The sequence below is a fragment of the Paramisgurnus dabryanus genome, chromosome 24, assembly GCF_030506205.2.
Source record: "Paramisgurnus dabryanus chromosome 24, PD_genome_1.1, whole genome shotgun sequence".
Lineage (NCBI taxonomy): Eukaryota > Metazoa > Chordata > Actinopteri > Cypriniformes > Cobitidae > Paramisgurnus > Paramisgurnus dabryanus.
Window position 1 is genome coordinate 4,535,063 of NC_133360.1, and position 22,632 is coordinate 4,557,694.

Here is a 22,632-nt window from a genome sequence, read left to right on the forward strand (position 1 = left end):
CTAATATCTTTTCCTTTTCTATCCTTATCTTAACATTCTCTGGCAAAAATAAATTATTAACCCGTGGCTATGAGTGTTAGACTTGATGAGACTAGTTCTAGTGCACTTATGTATTGCTGTTCTTGTGTTACTCTAATTGCTTCTTTTGGTACCTCATTTGTAAGTCGCTTTGAAAAAAAGTGTCTGCTAAATGTAAACGTAATGTAAATTGATTCAGTATGAAAAATAGAGCTAGAATATTTAAAATGTTCTAGGCAATGAGTGGTGCCATCTGGTGGAATTAAAAGAGAATCCTATGTAAACACACTTGTTTTTTTAACTCTCAGAATTAGAAAGAGTTTTATTGGCAAGTGTGTTAAGGTTCAGACACACAAGGAATTTTTTGATAGGTTGTACAAACATACGTAATAGTACAGACACATGTAACTGCCAGTAAAATGCAATTCTAAAGGATTATTAGGAACACCATACTAATACTGTGTTTGACCCCCTTTCACCTTCAGAGCTGCCTTAAGGGCGATTTATAGTCGTGCGTAGGTGCTACGCCGTAGCTACGGCGTAGGCTATCCGTAGCCTGTGCGTAGCTCTGCGTAGCCTGACGCGCACCTCACAAAATTCCTAACAGCGCGTCGGACCTACGCGGACCGCAAGCTCTGTGATTGGTCCACCAGAACCCCTCCCGTCAGGTAAAAAAACTGCGTCATAGGTATTTCCGGTTGAGACGGTGAAAACAAAGATGAGCCAAGTTGAGGAGTGATTTAACTAAAACTGCAACATAAGTCGCTGTTTATTTACTTACATCATTGCTGGTCTTCTCAAATTATACACAACAAGTTGCTATTTTTTCTTCGTTTGTGGGTTAACTTGCTTAGCTTCTTCTTCTGTGACGACTTCTGCTGCTACTGTGGTTACACGCGTGATTACTGCCAACCAGCGGTTTCGCGTGTCTTTGCACGTCGACGCGGACGGCGACGCACAAGTATAAATGAAAACCGACGCGGAACCTACGCCGTCGCTGCTACGCCGTAGGACCTACGCACGACTATAAATCCCCCTTTAATTCTACATGGCATTGATTCAACAAGGTGCTGAAAGCATTCTTTAGAAATGTTGGCCCATATTGATAGGTTAGCATCTTGCAGTTGATGGAGATTTGTGTGATGCACATTCAGGGCATGAAGATGTAGGGTTGTAACAGTATATGGCAGTATACCCCGATTTTTGCATGTACGGTTATCATACTGTGAACATTTGCTTATCCACGATTTTGAGCAAACATTAATGCAGATCTCACATGCTCTGCTGTGCATATGCAACTTTTTTGATGTGACTCATACACAGGGGCGTCAGTTTGTGTTAAAAAGTGGTGGGGACAAAAGATCAGATAAAAAAACATGACAGCAGGACGGGAAAAATATTGAATAATGACGCATAAAAAATGGGCAAAAAAACACACCATAAGCACACAACGCAACTTATGTGACCCTGGAACATAAAACCAGACATACACTGCAAAAAATGATTTTCAAGAAAAAAAATTCTTAGTATTTTTGTCTTGTTTTCAGGAAAAATATCTAAAAATTCTTAAATTAAGATGCTTTTTCTTAATGAGCAAAACGACCCAAGAAAATAAGTCTAGTTTTTAGACCAAAAATATCAAATTTCAGTGATTTTGTGCATTAAACAAGCAAAAAAATCTGCCAATGGGGTAAGCAAAATAATCTTAAAATTTTTATAAAACACTAAATTCAGGAAAAATTTGCTTACCCCATTGGCAGATTTTTTTGCTTGTTTTATGCTCAAAATCACTTAAATTTGATATTTTTGGTCTAAAAACTAGACTTAGATTTAACTATATTAAATTATTTTAGATATTTTTACTGTAAGCAAGACAAAAATACTAAGAATTTTTTTTTTCTTGAAAATAATTTTTTGCAGTGTGCACTGCAAATAAAATGACTTTCTTACTTAGTATTTTTGTCTTGTTTTCAGTAGAAATATCTAAAAATTCTTAAATCAAGATGTATTTTCTTGATTAGCAAAATGATGTAAGAAAATAAGTCTAGTTTTTAGACCAAAAATATGAAATTTAAGTGATCTTTTGCATGAACAAAAAATCTGCCAAAGGGGTAAGCAAATTTTGAATTTTTCTTGAATTTAGTGTTTGTTTTAGAAAAAGGTTCAAGATTTTTTGCTTAACCCATTGGCAGATTTTTTTTTTGGCTTGTTTAATGCACAAAATCACTTAAATTTGATATTTTTGGTCTAAAAACTAGACTTATTTTGACATTTGAATTACAGTCAAGTATACTATTAGAATGTTATGTATACTATTTTACCTGCATGTTTGCCACCAAAACATTTTTTAACTCATTCTAAAATGATACCTATTCTGTATTCATACATACGAACCGGTTTCTTCCATCATTAACAACAAATTAAATGTTAAAGAAACAACTAAGTATGTATTTACTGCTATTGAAATGACTTTACAATATAAAACAAAGATCAGTGAAATGCAATGAGCTACTTTTATCAAATTGTGGAACATTAATACATCAATATGAAAAGTACACTATGAATATGCAACCATTGAATAATTATATAATCATAATGATGTAATTCTCTAAACAAAAAGTTACTGGAAAAAATGCAGAAGTGCATTTGAACTAACTCGAGATAAACCTGCAAATGGCTGAACCAAAACACAGAGCAGTTTAAATGTCACGTTTAAGTGGAGGGTCACTTCTTCTTGCCATTCAGACACTGAAGACTTAATCACAAGGTCTGTGAAAAGGAAACAGAATATATACAAAATTAACCAATAATTAATGAACATAGATAGGCATTAGAATTTTGTTAACTCCTCAGTCTACCTTTTAAAGCTTTGACTGTGTCCTCATCAAGCTTGACATGAGTGTCCGTTTGATCCGTCACTACATGGCACTCTACAAGTTACATTGAACATAGGGTTATAGGAGGTTTAACTCACTGACACTGATATAATGCAACCTGTGTGTATTACAGGATATGCTTTACTTTGATAATTGTGTTTTATTTTAACCAAGGGCATTTTCCATTGACATGTCTATTGTGGTCTTGCTTACAAGAAAAGTTCACCTCTGTTTAAGGAGATTTAAGGAAATTGAATTGTCCAGATGTGCAAACTGAGAAAGGTTGCAAGTTTTATGTGTTGTCTTATCTCTGTAATCATTAAGATATATTCAGCTAGCCTGTACTAGCAGTGCTTACATTGTGCTGTTTTTTACAATTCGTCCAGCAGGCTAATCACGTTAGTAATATATTATTGTCTTTGTAATGTTGTCTAAAAGTGTCAGGTAAAATAAGAGACACAAGTGAGATCTCACTGTTACTGCTATATGAGGAAAAAGCAAAACGAACAGAATTACATATTATGATATGATGCTGATAGTGTAAAATGTGACATTCAGAGTTCAATTCTGAGTTTTTACTGTTTTATTGTGGTATATTCACGCCGATTGTCAAAACATTTTTACTTGGTTATTTTTGAGTTAGTATCTTGAAACATTAGAGGATGTAAAAAACAAAGCAAAAAGGACTATGGATCCATAACCACAGATGTTATTTTCAGAGAAGACAGCTCAAACATACCTTTTAGTCTAGTCCTAGCATTGCATTAAAGCGTAACTAAACCCCTGGTCAGAGCCTGACTCCACCCACTGGCAATATTTGAAAAATGCAAGAAAAGTGGGCAGATCCCAACGGAGATAGAGAGGACGAACTAAGCTTGTTTTTTTTTTTTTTTTGTTGAAAATATCAAGATTTACAAACAAACATGGCTGCATGCTGAGGGAGCAGCTCTTAATACAAACAGGAATTACATATGTATATAAATACAAAACAAATAATTATAATAAAATTAAAACAAATAAAAAGAAAAGAAAAAGATAAGGGGATAATTCAGTCATTGTTCATCTATTTACATCTGTTGGGAAGTGTTTTAGGGACTCATATACGAACTAAGCTTGTACCAAATGTTTGGTGAGATCGTAACAAGGGCGTGGTGAGCTTGAACCTGCTTACGCCACTTTGGACCCAACATCCAAAAGGAAAATTCAACTGCAGTTGCCACCGTTCAACCTGAAGAGGGCAGCACTCAGACGTTTTTACACCATATATTGTAGTATTGAAACACTTTATATCCAAATGTCAAAAAACTTACACTAATAAAGCATCATTCTTACAGATCATTAAAGAGCACCAATTATGCTAATAAATTGGCACGTTAGCACGTTATTGCAATATCCCATAGTACATACATGTTATTAAAACTTGAACTAAAGCATTGTGAGTCTTATAAATTGCTTACATACCTCACCGATTTCCCACTGTCTGGAAAACGCTCGGTTTAGTTCCTGTCTCCGCCTCCCAAAATGTCTAGTGTAATCGGATTGGTCAGATGACTACTCAACTGTTATTGGTCAGCTGGGTTCGGCGTGTGTTTGAAAGGTTACGCCCCTGACTACGAGTGGGTTGACACAGATTCTGACTGAGAGTCACAGCCTCAGAGGCAACGTAAACAAGCGTTATATTTCTCTATAAACGATGGTGTCTGTACTGCCTTACCACTTCGAGCTCGATCCAGAGAGTTCAGAAGGCCGTTACGATATAAACGATCTCCGTCAATGAATGCGATTGGATTTAACTTTTTTAGGTGTCCTTAGCTCTGCCAGAATGCTAAACGAAGACGAAAATGTGTTGCAAAGACATCCAAAAGGTAATTATAACGTACTACATAACTATATGAAAACACCAAATGTAGCACATATAAAGTATTTGTTGAAATGATTATAAATCGATTTCACTTGGTAATTTCTACATTATTTTACTATAGTAAACTTAATTATAAAATACTGCTTACATACTATTTTACTGTGCAAACTATATGGAAACACCAAATGTAGCACATATAAAGTATTTGTTGAAATGATTATAAAACGATTTCACTTGGTAATTTCTACATTATTTTACTATAGTAAACTTAATTATAAAATACTGCTTACATACTATTTTACTGTGCAAACTATATGGAAACACCAAATGTAGCACATATAAAGTATTTGTTGAAATGATTATAAATCGATTTCACTTGGTAATTTCTACATTATTTTACTATAGTAAACTTAATTATAAAATACTGCTTACATACTATTTTACTGTGCAAACTATATGGAAACACCAAATGTAGCACATATAAAGTATTTGTTGAAATGATTATAAAACGATTTCACTTGGTAATTTCTACATTATTTTACTATAGTAAACTTAATTATAAAATACTGCTTACATACTATTTTACTGTGCAAACTATATGGAAACACCAAATGTAGCACAAAGAAAGTATTAATTGAAATGAATGTTAGTTCTACATTTTACTATGGTAAACTTTATTATGAAAGACTGTGCTACAGTATGTTTTTACTTACTAGGTTTTAAGGAGAATGCAACAGGTTCCAGGGCCTCTTACCTGCGTGATTCATCATCCAGGTTTTGCACAAATTGTCTAAATCCCTACACACAGAACATTTATTGTACCGACTATAAGCCTTTGAGGTGCAGGACTAGAGTAAGTTTTATTACATTTTTAAACCAATAACACTAAAGTATTATTATAGTAACAAAGTACCCAAAAGAACAAAAGATGTAACTTTAAAGAAAATATAGTAGTTAGTCAAAAGTTTATTTATTACAAATATATATTTAAATGTTAAACAATATACAAATAAACATACTTTAGTAACCATGTTGTGCTCGTCTTTCAAAAATTGTTCAATTCATTTCTTACAGCTATCTATTCAGATAAATGGCATATCAAAGCTTTGTCAGCTGGTGCTATTTAAGACGACACTATAAGGTTATCATCCTGTCGTGTGTTGTTCTCCAGATATGCTTGGAGCTTCCTGATCTGATCGGTCACAATTTTGGCTTCCGACGACCCCTGCACTGAAGATGGCATGCAATCACGTCCTCCTTTGAAGGTCTCTCAAACTGATGCCAGGTCCATTGGAATCGGGGTTTCCTTCAGCTTATCTTCAAATACCTCAGCAAACACAAGCCTGATCACATCATCCACATAACTGTAGAAATATTGCAGTCAATAAATCTTTTGTTTTGATCATTTATTTCCCTGCTTCATACATTAAGTTTTTAATTATGAATGTATTTGAAATAAAACATTACTGCTTACAGTATGTCACTTGTGTGTTTTGGGAACATAGCCTTGTACTTTCCCTCTCCTGCTTTTGTTACGGCTTGGTGACATTGTAATGGATGGCTGCAATATAAATAAGCAATACATTTATTTTAAAAGTAAATACTACCGTACTTTATTTAACACAGTTACTAAAATACTTAAATACCTGCACAGCATTCCAATAAATGGGAAAGTCACATTTTTTGCTGCAAATCTGAAATCTCAGGCTACGGACGGCAAAGGCATCCACTGATGATGGTGATGGAAACATTGTGAAACGATGCTACTGCCTGGGTTCCTATGATTATGCAGAGAAAAAAACTTTGTCATCATCAGTTATACATTTAAGACTGGTAGTGGTTTCACTAGCTAAATACATCATGTGTGTTACATACCTTTGCTCCTCATATGCCAGTCTGACTCCTTGTACTGTGTGTAATGATGTTGCATGTTTGCATACAGTGTAGAAGGATGTGTCCAGCTGCGAATCTAGGATATAGACAAATAAAACAAACATGTAATCAGTCAAAAAGACATATTATAACAATAGAGTACAACGATTATAAATCATTAGACTATTCATTAAAACGTTAATGTATTACATGGCCCAACATTAGCAACACACATTACGTGTTTACTTCGTTTCAAAATCTAAGAAAGCTTCAAGTAAATACAACAGTAAAATACATATAACGTTAAACAAATCATCTGTACTTAGAGTTTCTTGACTTGAGTTTGATCATGAGAACAAACTTTACCGGTAAGCTGGAGCAGCTTAGCAAGTTTGTAAACACGTCTAAATAAACATCGATAAAAACGATAGTCTGCATAATTCAACATACACGTGTGTAAATATGGTACGTTGTTTATGAAATACATTATTACAACACAACACAATTAGCTTGCAAGCTTAGCTCTAGCTCTACACATAGATATATATCTGAGCTCTACACATAATGTTAAGCTCCGGTTACCGGTAACGTAACTTACAGTAAAGGCAAATAATAAACATGAATACTTACAGCCTGTGATCCAGAAGTGCACAGTAATCCAACTTTCAGCAGGAGACGTCGCGCAGCTTCGGTTCATCATGAGCAGCAGTTATTGTGAAAACTCCGTGAGCAACTTCTGACTGATTTTTCCGGAACCGTATTAAACATGATGTCCTCTGTGTAAGTCCATAAAGTGCTATTTTGCCATTGCATCTAAAGAGACAGCGTCTACTCAAGAGATTTAATCGCTTAAACAATGAAACAAGAGTTTGCAAACAGAGTCAAAGCAGGGACTCCCAACCTCCGCCATTTTAGCTCTCTTCTGACTCAGCGCTCTCCACCCCCGTCTTTGAGGGCGTACCCAAGCAAAGCAGAGAGGGCTGAACTATGACAGGGAGCTACACTGCGACCAAAATGGTCGCATATGCGACCTTTTGAACTGCTGTTGCGACCCTAATTTGTATTGTTTCAGTGACAACAAATAAAGATAATCAGAATATCTGGTACTGGCGTCTTTATTTAGTCCAGCACACAATGCATGTCTCCATTACAACTCTCCCTCTAGGGAATGCACGTCATCTTATATTACATTACTGCCACCTGCAGGCATCAATCAGTACTCATCACAATACTCATTACATCTTCCCTTTTTTTTTTTTTTTTTTTTTTTACATTAGATTCACAATTACTAATAATTCACATCAGCTCAACTGTAAAAAATCAGCAGAATCAGTTAGTAACATGGCAACCTTCCTTTCATCCACAGCCGCTTTTTGTCCGATAGCAACAATATACAACTCGAACTGCTGTTTGAAAGTTCTCCAATTTGCATCAACATTACCACACAACTTCAACGATTCTGGTGGTTTAATGGAATCCATTGGGATTTTTTTTACCCCACTCCTGGTACCATGTATTGTTTCAGTGACAACAAATAAAGATAATCAGAATATCTGGTACTGGCGTCTTTATTTAGTCCAGCACACAATGCATGTCTCCATTACAACTCTCCCTCTAGGGAATGCACGTCATCTTATATTACATTACTGCCACCTGCAGGCATCAATCAGTACTCATCACAATACTCATTACAAATTTTTAATGGGTCGCAAATGTGCTACCTAATGTTTTAGACAATATGCTATGATTTACTATGAGCATTTATTAAAACAGAAATGTGGATTTTAAGAATACGTTTTATAACATGCTCTGAGCCATCAACAAGTTGGCTTCATTTTGCGTGAAAGCACGTCGTGTCTCTCCCTATCAGTGTGCGTTTGCGTGCTCAGCTGTTTCTCAATGAATTAGGTGCGACGCGACGCAAGCGCAGTGTCTTCCATGTTTCTGAACTTGAGCAGAGGTCTTTCTTCACTGAGGACGCGGGACCAGTGTTCGAATTGAAGGGGGTCTGGGGGGGTCCCGGACCTCCTATAAGCCTTAAGGGACCCCCCATAAAGCACAAAAATATAAATTAGGGGGGTCCCCTGGTTTTTATTAAAATTAAAATACTACATAAATTTAAAATCCTCATTTTGCGTGTCACAAAGCGATACTGTCCATTATTTGTCCCAATTTCGCAATAAAATAATTCAAATGACTTCTGTCCGAAATAAAGAAACTCGCAAGTGCGCCTCATGCTGTTTTCTGGAGGAATTGACAGACGAGTTAATGTCTCTATCTGCGTGTGGAGTATTTTTTACCTCAGTTGCAGTAAGAATCTTTAGTAATCTTTAGGTTTAAGGGTTTTTTAAAAAATCTTCTCAAACAATTATTTCATAAGTGTGGCAAAGCTATCCACTCAGACTGACGGCTGGTCAACCCAGTCACACAAAATATTTTATTAGGAAAGCAGAAGAAATCACGCTTAAATGATAATAAATGATAGTCTCTTTAATACTAGCATATCGCTCAACTACGCATCTTTCAGAAATAAATAATTATTTGTAGAAAGTATCTTTTGCATGTGTTTTTTTAAACCTTGGAAAAATGTAACATGCAGGGCCGAAGTGGGACTCATTTTCAGCCCTGGAGTTTCATGTCTTAGACCGGCCCACTTTAGTTCACCACTGACTATATTAAAATAATATAATTAAATCCTCAGTGCACTATTCTTTGCAGCCTTGCAATTAATATATTTTCCAAAAATATCATTTCCAATTCAATGCAAATAGTCTAAAAACAGCTATGATTTTGCCATAATCATGCAGCCCTACCCTAAGGTATTTTAATATTATTCAATTAAACTTATTCAAAAACTGCTGAAAAGGATCAAATGTTTTCCCCTATATTTTTTCCCCTAGCGTTTTGCATGAAATAGATGAAGAATAACTATTAATAGATTAATCATTGTTACATATATAACTTACCGGTAGATATAAAAAATATGACATTTACCTTTTATCAAGTTATCAACTGCTGAAAAGGAACAAATGTTTTCCCCTATATTTTTTCCCCTAGCGTTTCCATGAAATAGATGAAGAATAACTATTAATAGATTAATCATTGTTACATAACTTACCGGTAGATTTTTTTTACATTAACATTTACCTTTTATCAAGGTATCAAGTTGCGCTCAAGTTTATTTTAAATCTAACCCAGATAGCAAAACCACACTGGGGTGGTTCTGGCCCACACCTACCATGCGATCCACCCCGGATCCATCTCACGGACATGGTCCAGTGTCCAAATGCACAACGGGCCAAAAGTGATCAGGATTTGTTTCATGGCTCTGCACCAGAGATGGGTCAGCCCTGGCCCACTCTCGTACCAAAACAGTAAAACAACACTGGGGTGGAGCTGGCCCACACATACCGTTCCATCCGCATCAGATCCGTTTAACTAACACGGTCCAGTGTCCAAACGCACATCGGCCAAGAAGTGGTCAGGATCAGTTTCACGAATCTGAACTGGAAATGGAACAGAGCTGGCCCAGTCCCGCATAGAGATGCGGCACAGATCCGCGTACCAGATCAATGCCAGCTATGCCTTATTTTTGGGATTTATGGCCTATGTGATGTTTAGTCTTTCATGTGTTTAGGCTACCTTATATTTAATTACCCTACAGTCAGAAGCAATAATCATAGGCCTCCATTCACATAAAGTACACATGAAATTTTCAGAATGTATATAAGCTAACAACCATAGCACTTGTCGCTTGGTGTAGGTCTTTAGGCATTAAACACATTAAAGAACACATTATTTGTGGACATGAGCAAAAAAGAAGCATGTTCTGATTTAAGACTTTTATTTTTTTAACTATAATAACAATTTCAAAATACTTTATTATATAAAGGGATAGTTCACCCAAAAATGAATATTTAGTCATTTACTCCCTCTCATGTTTCAAACCTGTATACCTTTCTATGTTCTGCGGAACACAAAGATATTTGAAATAATGTTTTTAAAAAAGCAGATCTCACAACCCATTACTACAATTGTAAAAAAAATGATTATGACAGTTAATGGGTTGTGAGAAATGCTTGGTTACAAACATTATTCAATCTTTGTGTTCAGCAAAAAATAGAAATGTATACAGGTTTGAAACACGTGGGTAAGAAAATTATAACAATTTTCATTTTTGTGTGAACTTTTTTCTAACACATTACATCTGTTTGGCTTATTTTTTGTATTCACAACCCCTAGCTCTCTTCCTGGAGCGTGCTTGAGGTGGTCTGCCATAGCTGCATCGATTTCCGAGTCCGTGGCTTTTGGGCTCCACCTCCTCACAGCATCTGAGGGAAGAGAAGAATATGTTTCTTTTTAAAATAAATACAATTAAACATTTGAGGTAAATGACATGCACTTACTTTCAAAATCTTTATGGTCTACAGCTAAAATTATATATATATAATTTTTCAGAAATCTTGTTTTTTGGTTGTTCAACTGCAGTTGGTTTGTTTTGATTTAAACCTTCATAACTTAAAAAATACAGCTAGGTAGCACCATATAACAAGATAATAACATGATAACAGAATAATAAACATGTTTTGACAAAAATGTTAAAAACTGAGTTATCTCGTTTTGCAATGAAACTCTTCATATATATATATATATATATATATATATATATATATATATATATATATATATATATATATATATATATATATATATATAAATTATTGTATAAAAGATGTTATGCTTTAAATAAGTGTTAGATCAGTTGTGAGACCAACAGCATTTGTACCCTTGCTCTTCAATCCCACTGTGGTGCCCTTGAGAAAGACCCTAAACTAGGTGTGTAACTGTCAAAAAATGACACCGGCCCTCCAGGAACTGAGTTTGACACCACTGGCTTACACTGAAATTATGATTTGATTTCTTGTTTTCAGTATGGCTGACTGTTTGAGCCACTACGAACTTTAATAGTTCTGAACAAGTGATGTGTGACAGATTAAATCCTGAATTTAAGTAATATAAATTGCTGGGTTAATTATGGTTGTAATCAATATTCCTGCAATATTATGCAGGATTACACAATTCAAGGGAAACACATACCTGTTCATAACGTTGTTCATGCAGTCTCTGATAGAATATCCACCAGCTCAGACAGTTGCTGGACCTAAATGTGAAAACAATTGAAATAATGTTATAGAAAGATAGATGGAAATATATATACATATTCTTTATATCACAACTTACACATATCAACTTGTTATCAACATCTTTGATGTATTCATAATGCATTCATAATGCAAAATACACGCCATATAGCATTTCTTACTTCTTGCATTTGAAGCTAAGGCCATAGGTGAAGAATCAGGTAGTCTCCATCATGTTATTTTTTCGTTGTGTTACCTCACCTGTACAAATATAGTTAATTATATGGTAGTGTAAAATATTAACAGTAAATCACTTCACAGTGTAATACTGCATTAGTTATGAAATCAGATGGCTGTACTTTAGGTCTTTGTGGATGAGCAATGACAGACATTATAAGCTCTGTATTTGTAACTATTAACTGAAATTCAGAGAAATGTACATGTTTATACTCTAAGCTGTGTTGTCACTAATGTAGTTTCCAGCGATGCATGATAAATCGCATGCGATATCATGCGCATCTCGTCATTGAAGCCGGTTCCTTGATTAGTAGTAAATTGCCATCACCTGCTTTCAGATGGAGCAGCATTTACTACACAAAGCTGAGGTTAACTGACAAGCTGGTCCATATCGCATGTATTGCAGGAGATGCGTCCCCGATAATTAATGCGAAATTGCCCCAATTGTCAGTGAACTAAGGCTTTGTGTAGTAAATGCCGCTCCATCTGAAAGCAGGTGATGGCGATCATGGAACCAGCTTCACTGACAAGATGTGCAATGACAATCACATGCGATATATTGTGCATCCCTAGTAGAATCTGCTTAAAATAAGATGCGACTGTAAAGTTCTCACATACAATGGGATGCTCTCTGGGATTGGAGTGCCTTCTGGTACTGGGGCGTCAATCCAGAATTTGGTATTGTAGACAATACTATATAACATTAAAAACAAAAGGAGTGAAAAATGACAAGTTATTTAAGGTAAGAAAGGACACATTAATGAATGAATAACGCCATAACTGTACAATTACAAAAAATCCTCTTTAGGTGTATGACAATACACAAGAAAACAATACTCTGCCTGTTTCGGTTGTATGGAAGATGGCTGTTCATTATGTCACCCTGCAAAACAAATTACACCTTGCATGTAATTTCATTAAGTACAATAAACATACACACGCACAATGTATTTAAAAAAAACATAGTAGTGTAAAATATTAAAATAAATCACTTTTTATATCAAAGTTTTGGGATATTATGTTGACATTCAGGCAAAACCCTGATGGAATAAATGTTTACCTATAAATGAGAATGACATTATAAAGTCAAAAGTGTATGCACTTTGGAGCCAAGCAACGTGTTTGTATAGTGTGGGAATGCACCAAAAAAATAACAAAAAGCATCAGTAGCACGTACGTCTCATAGTGTCACAGCTTATTCTAGGGTATAGATCAATCACATCATCTTGATACCGATGTTTACTGTCATGAAGTGTGTCATCACCTGTGTAAACAAAATACAACAAAACAATTTATATACATTTTTGAGTTTCATATCGAAATATATAAAAGTCCTTTTTGAAAGCATGATTCTTTTTCAAAGTAAAGCAAAGCAGTCAAAAACTTACAACTTAATGTAGGGTAGACAAAGTCAGGGGTCGGGCACGTCTCATCCAAGTGTGTTGGACACAAAACTTGATCTTTAGCACAAACAAGAAGATGTGACACATTAGAACATTAACAAATATGTAGACTGACTGTTTAAGCCATATCTACAGTTTGCCATACCTTCTTTTTTTATTGTTTGTGGAATGTGCAACATCTTCATTTGGTTTGTGTTGACCACCTTCAACTGTAAACAAAATGAAATTGTAATTACTGATATCAACCCCACAAATACCAACTCCTATGTGTTTAAGTGTATAAAACTGAGGCATTTACCTGGCTTTTAACAGCTTGTTTATTTTTATTTGGATTAGGTTCTGCTCTTCCTTTGTACAAAAGTTAAACAAAAGCAAAGGAAGTTAATCAAACACTTATGCTGAGCTTTTAATACAGAACAGTATTTAACATTTTACATGTGCAATGTGTAGGCAATCAAATCATTCCATCATGCCAAATAACTTTTCTCTTTCAGATGTTTTAATTTCTGAAAGAAATTCTCAAAGGCTACATATATAAGCTAAAGTAATAACTTTGACTCTATCATTAAATATACTTTATACTATGGTATAACATGTGTAAGTTCAAAGTACCTTTTAGCCTATTAGCTAATTTTAGCCATACTCAGTGTGGACAATTCTGGCAATGTTTATTTTGGTTCATTTGTGTCAAACAAGTAAAACTTAACCACGTTAATCAAATAATACAAAATGTACTTACCCAACAGTAGATTTTATATAATATATAGACAAAACTGCTAAATTCCCCCTCTCCTCATGGTTGCATGCAGAGGATTTTTTATGTCATGATGGACTATAAATGCACCTGTAAAAGACATGCATCCAATTCACATCAGGGTATATATTGAAGTACACGTAGCTAAAAGTCAAAGTAACAATTATACATGTAACCCCATAGAACTATAGACATGTAAAAATGTATCTGAATGCATTTTTATGACATGTTTTTTTTTTTTTTACATATTTTCACCGATTTATGCCGTCATACCCCGACTATTTTTGGCCAGGGACACGACGTTGCCGTCGGACCAATGTTTGCTGGGTAACTAGAAAAATGTATAAATTTCTATTTTTCTTTTTTCATTTTATAAATGGAAACTAAAAATGAAAATTCGATTTGTTTTTTCAATTCAATTCAATTCAATTCAGTTTATTTACCAGACTCATGTCCAAAAAAAACACACAAGACAGGACAGATAAAAATAGAGAAAACATACAAACAGTTAAAAAGAGTAAATACAAAAATTAAAATACATACAAACATTTCAACCAATGCATTCTCAACCTGGATGTGTACCTGGAGCAACTCACTAAGGGATTTGAGAGTGCCACCATGATACTGTTTGAAGACTTATCCAAACGCTGCATAAACTTAAACATCAAATTTCGTATAAGTGCCTTTAATGTAATCACTCCTACAGATACAAACATCAGACTAGCACTCCCTCCTCTGGGAACCTTGAGTAAAATTCTCATTCTCATTTTCATTTTTGGTTTTTAATTTTAAAACGAATATGGAATGGACGGAAGATACCCTGATTCACAACGCGTGTCAGACGAACATTTGGAAACCCAAACAAAACAGCACACGCAGTAAAAGACAGAATATAATGCATGCACATTGCACCGTGAAAGCTTTAGCCAGAAACCTTTGCTGATATTACTCAAACAGAAAGCTGCATCCTCCGCAGGTCGCATATGCAGGATGCATACAGTACGTCATCAAGCCTGCTTTATTTCAGTTAATTAATCATTACATTCGCAAGTCATAAGCATATTACAACAATTAACTAAATATAAATACAGCTACGATTAACTAAATATAATAGTGTAAAACTTTATAATTGTTAATATTCTGTAACAAGACAGTCTTTATGACGTATGCAGTTTACAAATGCGACCTCCTATGCAGCCTTTTGTTTAAGAAACCTCCAAGAGAAAGGTTCATTTATCAAATGTTATTTTAAAGTATTAAAAACATCGTTGTTTTAGAATTTTTCGAACGAAATGGTTGGTAATTACTTCACGATAGCTGATAGCGGGATGGGGCAAACTGTTCTAGGATTTCATTCTTATGGGGGCTTAGCCCTCAGTGATTATGTGAAGAGAGCATTATGATGCCTTTTTGCAAATTGGGACCAGTATTATTATATTAATAAATTCATGTAGGCTACATATACATTACTCTTCTATATAGTTCCAAGCCCTTATTATTATTAACCTAATACAAATAAATAAAAATTCTCTTGAACAGATATAAAAGGTATAAAAGTTATTTATTACTATTTTTTATTATTGTGTATCTTGAATTCAAGTTCATGTATACTATATGTATATTCAAAGTTTAATGAATACTAACAATTTATATGAGAATTTATATTTATACGAGTCAGACTGTACTTTTCGGTATACATTATAAATCAGTTTTACTTTCCAGATGTATCATGCATGCTTCTAGCATGCATAACCATATTCATAAACTTACTAACAACAACCTGCAGTGATTCTAAATATGACTGTAATAAATTATACATGACCCCTTTAGTTTCTGATCGGAAAATAAAAGCTGTTATGTTTTAAAACAACATAAGGGTAAGTATATAATGGAATGATGTATATTTTAGGGGCTAATAATAATAACATTTATCATGACTATGAAACTGCAACAATCACTTTATCATCTCTTAACGTTACCTGTCTCTGACCTCTTCAGTCTCTCTAACTCTTTCTCTACCTGTTTGCTCTCCTTTCCAGCATTTAAAAAACGTTATATATCCATCTATAAAGCGAACAAGTCACTGAATGTTGTTTATAGTTTATCTTATTTGTGTGTTTAATTTCGTGGGTTAAACTCATATGACATATTTCTCAATTGCACATTCGATAACTTAGCATCATATTATTCACAGCTGGTATTACTGTTAACTAGAAAAAGGTACAAATATAGACCTTGTAGTATCGCAAAATATCATGACAACGGCAAACTTTAAACGGCACGGCTTCAGTACAGTATGCAAAGCAGTTTTGAATTATAAACGGGGGATACCAACCTATTATTATCTCATTTAAGACGGCAAATATTCTTATATATTTTGTAGACATGACTGCACTCATACAGGTTAGCAAACAAATTAAAACATTAGCGAAAATACCTTCTGAGCTTCCACGCTGGATATTTTATGAAACAACTGCTCCCTCTGTGTGACCTGAAGCACAGGCGCTCGAGCTCTCCTCCACTGACGGTTACGACGCATGCGCAGAACAGCAAAGCTAATCAAATGCCTCATAAACTCGTAATTTTTTTCTAAATGTCTTGCATTTTGCGTTTTTTTTAATAATTATCTTCGAATTAATTGTTTTTACAAATAAATAAAACTTCAGAAAAATATATTTGATAGTTTGGTAGAAATATTAAGACTAATTTTAGGGGGGCTAAGATGACGGCAGGGTGGCTGGAGCCCCACTTAAAAGGGTCTAGAACCGCCCCTGGGGCAAACTAAAACGTAAAGCAGAAACTTGCAGTCCCATAACACTATATTCACCATAATCACACCATTGCCAACGAAATATAGTATTAAAAAATCAATATACGTACCCATGTTGCCATCCATTATGTGCGCCAGTGCCGTTTTTTCCCACGATGTTCGCAACTTTTTTTCTTCCCAGGATGGCAATACAGCTTGGACCATTGCACTTGGATAGTGGACAGTTGCTAATGTATTATTTTGTTATGTGGTAAATCTTCCATTTTGAGACAAGCCTATTACTTTGTTAGTGAATTAATAATTTTTGTGTAGGCTACGTGCAAGTGTTCCATTGTAAGATTTAACAAATCAGGATTTAATAACGAAATATGGCATGGGCACCCCCACAAAAGTTTCATTTGATCTATTCCAACGGTTTCTGGCTATAATCCGTGGTACGGATGAGGGCCAGATCAGCATAACGTCTCTCAAACGGACGGACCTCACTCACTTCGCGCGTTCGGCTCTGTTCAGTAAACCAGAGTGGAACACACAAGTTTGGAGGTGGTTTGGGTCAATATTACAGATGTGGGCCACATCAGGTAACTGTCTTTCTGGAAGCTTTGGTTCTGATGTGGTAAGTGGATCTGGCCCAAATCTGCTGACTGTAGAAAAACAGCACTGAAAAGTCTAACTGGCACATTTACTGAGCCAATTAGCTTAAATTTAGTGTAGAAATGAAGTGGCCATGGGCACATAGTGCACCCTCATGTTTCTAAATTTGTGCCATTACAAAATACTTTTATTCTACAGCAGCCAGCTAGTTGACTTCTCTGTTCAATTACCACCTGCTCCTTCTGCCCATATCCGTATCACAGGTTTGGGCCAAATTAGTGTTTTGTATTTTAAACGCATCTCCTGACTTCCGGTTGAGTTGCGGAAACCGGACCTGGAACAAATCTGTAAATCGATGAAAAAACAGCTTTGCTAGCAGAGCTGAAATCTTATAAGGTGCAGATCTGGCCCACAGTCAGATACCGTATGTCCGCTACAGACGGATCTAAAGGCTTTCATGCGGATCCGGTCCAAAGGAAATTGCTATCTGGGAAACGTGCGGCAAGTGCACTCAAATATAGACGCGTCTAAAACAAAACTCGTGTTCACAGCGACCGCTTTGAAAAGCAGAAGGCGGCGGCGCGTCATGCGTTGTCCATGCGTTTTAAATGAATATGGACCCTAATTATGATTATGAACGCAAGAATTACTTCGTGGTCGGAAGTTGGGCACAATCAACTTGGTCATAAAGCGATGGGGACGTATACCACCCGCAAATTACGCGAATGGGGCTGCTGTGAGTGCTGGGGACAGCAACCTTCAACCTGGTGGCATGATAACTATCTTTAAAATTATGTATCTTTAAAAAGATTAATTATATGTAATTTATACAGTGAAGAAGACAGTGTTATTATTCATTTGATTCTATACCTAAATACTACTGTTAGATCTTGCTTTATTTGTAACTTTGTTCTTTTTTTCTATTTTTATATGCTCATAATTTCCAGTTTTGCTGATCCGAAAATTATTATATCTATGACTCAAAAAACGCAATGTAATCATCCATTTAACCACTACTATATAGTAAAATTATGTAATTTAAGAATGAGTCCACCCTATTTCACCCCTATTCTGTTTAAAAGTTCTGCCCTTGCCAGTGTTTCACAATAATTTGAGGGGTAAACTTTTTTTGAGTTTGAGTTAAGGGTAATTTGGGGTTTCTTTGATTAAAACCAGGATCAGATGATTGTTGATCAAGGACGATCACATCTTACCTTGTGAAATCACAGCGACCCTATAATGAGGGGGGTGGAGCTTGGCCGGGGGGTGGGGCTTAGCTAGGGGACCCCCCATAAGCTTTGACATAATTCGAACACTGCGCGGGACCCGTATGGTTCCGGGTTTATATTTTAAATGGTCTGTCGGGTCCGGTTAGGTCCTAGTTTAATTACTTTGGGTCCCAAGTATGATTAATGTTGTGTTTATAACCCGAGTCGATCGGAAAACGGGCATGAGCGCTACCGCGCTAAAGCTCGAGTGCAGATTCAGCGTGCCTCCGGTTTCTATGGCGATGGTTCTTGTTACGACCACGCGCTGCATTTGCGTTCTCACATTTTTTTAATGATCTTATTATTAATAAACCATATATTTTCTAAAACCATATCCATATTAAGTTTGGACAGAGATTGTAGCAAAAAGCAATGCTAATGTCAAGCCAATTGCACTGAACGAGCAAAGCAATGTAAAGTCTGTCAACGGGACAGCAAGTAGACTTTTAAATCTGAAATAATGAGTGGATTAAGCTTTTTAAATCGGCAAGAGAGAAATAGAAAGATAGAGCAGAAGCAGTAAAAGTGCCTATCTAATAGAAATTATTACCATTATAACATCAGTCATAACATCAGTCACATTTATAATCTATAGACCTGCACTGTCTATTAATATACTATACATAGTATTGTATTATATTGAGTTTGATAAAAGGGGTCTAATTGCTTCATATATCAGTGCAAAAACAGTAAGTCTTTTCGTGGTGCTTTGACAAACAGTGTCAGCTTTGTTAATGGCAAAGAAAGTTTGGGGTGGTTAGATTGATGAAATATAATGTGAAATTAATATTAATTTTCAATGAATCAAAGTATTGTGTTGTCTCACACATTATTAGTTCTACTTCACATGTATAGACCATTATTTGTCAGGGGGTAATAATTGCCCTTTTCACCGGCTACCACCACCAAGTACATTTCAGATTTGTGGGAAACACTGCAACGTTTAAGAAAACAAGGCGGCATGTGGTTTAAAAGATGGCAAGTAAAATAAAAAGCATATCTGTATGCAATACAGTTTCATTATTGTTCATTATTATCCAGAGCGCCTTAACATAACTTGAAAAAAATATGTGCGACCAAATCATATTTTGCGCCAGTAACTGAAAAAGTTGGTAGCGCAAGTGCCACCAGTGGAAAAGGTTAGTGTAGTTCCCTGTATGATAATGTTGGTCTTATCTACGTCACTAATCCCAGGAAGTAAACTGTTGCCTACAATCCGAGTGTTTTTTGTAGTCCTTGAACGTTAGAGACGATAACTCGCGTCATCGTTTTCTTTGAGGTATGTACTTTTTGAATATCGTTAGCATGTACTAATACAAACTTACACACAAAAGGATGTTTTAAAACGTGTATCTCATAATAGGTGCTCTTTAACTAAAAAAGTTGGTTTAGGGTTTAGTTACTCTTTAAACATTAGCATTAGAAAAACGTAAAAGTTATCTAAATGTTATACAAATACTGTAGAACTAAAAACTTACCACCAAGAAATGTATCTTAATCTGTTCATCTCTACTTCGACTTATTAGAAATTCTCTGCTCTGATTGGTTCATTTGAATGCCGCTGTTCTAAAAAAAGACAGGCTGTTATGATTTCTGAAATACAACAAGAGAAATGAAATGCCTAACTTTACTCACAAAAAAATGTAACTTTATGTTCCAAAAGACACACAACATACACGCTTGAAGAAGCTGGGTTAAAATTAAGACATACTGTAATACTAAATGTTCTACTTATTTAATAGTTCACTAAAAATAAAAAAGCAAAAATCTGTCATCACTTAACTTACCCTCATGTTCTCTCATTCATCTTCAAACAAAAACCGATGTACTTTAATCCAAGAAACGTAAATTTCCCCCTCGATGTCAGATCCACTTGATACTTAAAAACTGCTCACATTTCAAAAAGTTAATCGCAACAACAATAAAAAAACATCGCCGAAGTAATCCATGTGAATCGCGTTGTTTCAACCAAATCCTCTGATGATCACTATATATAATTTAACAGTTTTAGTTTCAACTTTTAATCCACATTTACTAACGATCATGCACGTTGTGTATCGAACGACAGAATCAGGAAGCCAATGTGACGTACTGAATCCCAAGAACCAATGAGGTTTAGTCACGTCCGTCACGTGTGTTGTTTGAATATAAACACTAACAAATTTATGTGGATTAACTTTGTAAAATCAATATATAATGGACGTTCAATGTTATGATGTTGAAATGGCAATGTTAGCCTATTAAAATTAATGTACATGTTTAAAAAAAATATGTTTTTTTCTAAATACACTAAAATCTGTAAAAAAAAAAGTATGCTTGTGTTTAACATACTTAAAAAAAAAGTGTAATTAAACATATATTCTTTCCTAGTGTACCTCTAGTGCTCTTTTTAGAAATACGTTAAATGTATGCTTGAGTTTAGCATACTTTTTTAAAGCATAATTAAACATATATTTATTACCAGCTTACCTCTAGTGCACTTTTTAGAAATACATTTAAAAGCTATTTAACATATTTTTAATACACTTTAAATAAGCATGTTGGGAATACAAATGTATTAAAAACATATTACTTAAATTTTAAGTATATTTTTAATACATTAAATACTACTTTTTTTTCACCTGGGTATTTCAAACAGAATTCCATTATAGTAAGTATATTTGTAATGTAGACTACTATTGCAAAGTTAAATATACTTGAAATACAATAAAGTTTTTTTATTTTTCACCGGGGACCCCCTCTAACACACACGCACCAATCATCATCAGTTATGTGTCCCACCCACAACACACACACCAGAGAAAAACTTTGCAGGCCCTACTGTCTGGCTGCCTACTTGAGTAAAATCGCTTTAGTGAGATCAGTTATATAACGCACAAAATTGTATTGTCAGTAACGGTAACGGTGTTACAACCGGGAAATTTATTTAATTGTCACTAGTGACAATGTTAATTTCTGTTATCTGAAATTGTATTTCTAATATCAATATAATTTCAGATATCTAAAATGGTTTTTTACTATTGTCACTAGTGACAATTGAATTATTGATATCAAGAATTAACTTTTTAACTAGTAACAATTGAATTCTTTATACCAAGAATTCACATTTTTACTAGTAACAATATAATTATTGATATTAAAAATATTTTTTACTTGTATGAATTGTATTTCTGATATCAGAAATTCTAATTTCAGATATCAGAGATATAATTCTTGATATAAAAAATTGAATTTGAATGGTGGCCTATGGTGACATTCAGTGTTGTAGTCGAGTCACCAACTGTTGAGTCAAAGAAGAGTCGAGTCCAAGTCGAGTCACCATTACCAGAGTTCGAGTCCGAGTCGAGTCTCAAGTCCCCAGTGTTCGCGTCCAAGTCGAGTCTCGAGTCCCGTATTCGAGTCTGAGAGTGGCTACATGTCTCCACTCTGGGACCTTCAAAAAACTGATAAAATGTATTAAAGAGGTTCTACATTAAACAAAAATGAGAACACTGTCACGATTGCAAAGGAAGTTTATTTATTGATTTGACATATACACTTTGCAACACACTTTGCAACTTTACGACGCCATCAAAAGCATGTGTTTACTTCCATTGTTGTGAACTTGTGATTGAGAACTAGCGTAGAAAATTTACAAATTGCATGTTTAATCATGCTGCATTTTGTTTTTTGAGGAAACAAGAATAAACAACTGAGTTGGCATTGAAGTCCATTAAGAAAACATCCTGAAATGATTTTCTTTAAAAAACAATTTATTTTCCACTGAAGAAAAAAAAGATCCTGGATGGCAGTGGGAGTAGTACATGATTAGGAAATTTCCATTTTTGTGTGAACTAAT

The 22,632-nt window shown here is 34.9% G+C and overlaps 4 long non-coding RNA genes across 4 annotated transcripts; 1 reads left to right on the forward strand and 3 right to left on the reverse strand.

The window, feature by feature from the left end:
• Positions 1-4,224: 4,224 nt before the first annotated feature.
• Positions 4,225-6,066, forward strand: LOC135721235 (uncharacterized). Its single transcript, XR_010521463.2, has 3 exons — positions 4,225-4,759; positions 5,472-5,608; positions 5,927-6,066. It is a non-coding gene; the product is annotated as an uncharacterized lncRNA (long non-coding RNA).
• On the reverse strand, positions 5,704-7,536 carry LOC135721234 (uncharacterized). Its single transcript, XR_010521462.1, has 5 exons — positions 7,258-7,536; positions 6,631-6,724; positions 6,402-6,533; positions 6,230-6,316; positions 5,704-6,119 (listed from the first exon to the last, which is right to left on the reverse strand). It is a non-coding gene; the product is annotated as an uncharacterized lncRNA (long non-coding RNA).
• A 2,286-nt stretch (positions 7,537-9,822) lies between these two features.
• Positions 9,823-12,700, reverse strand: LOC135721237 (uncharacterized). Its single transcript, XR_010521465.2, has 4 exons — positions 12,624-12,700; positions 11,951-12,029; positions 11,725-11,788; positions 9,823-10,958 (listed from the first exon to the last, which is right to left on the reverse strand). It is a non-coding gene; the product is annotated as an uncharacterized lncRNA (long non-coding RNA).
• A 691-nt stretch (positions 12,701-13,391) lies between these two features.
• On the reverse strand, positions 13,392-14,186 carry LOC135721236 (uncharacterized). The gene is made up of 4 exons (XR_010521464.2): positions 14,148-14,186; positions 13,707-13,756; positions 13,554-13,617; positions 13,392-13,465 (listed from the first exon to the last, which is right to left on the reverse strand). It is a non-coding gene; the product is annotated as an uncharacterized lncRNA (long non-coding RNA).
• Between the last annotated feature and the right edge of the window lie 8,446 nt (positions 14,187-22,632).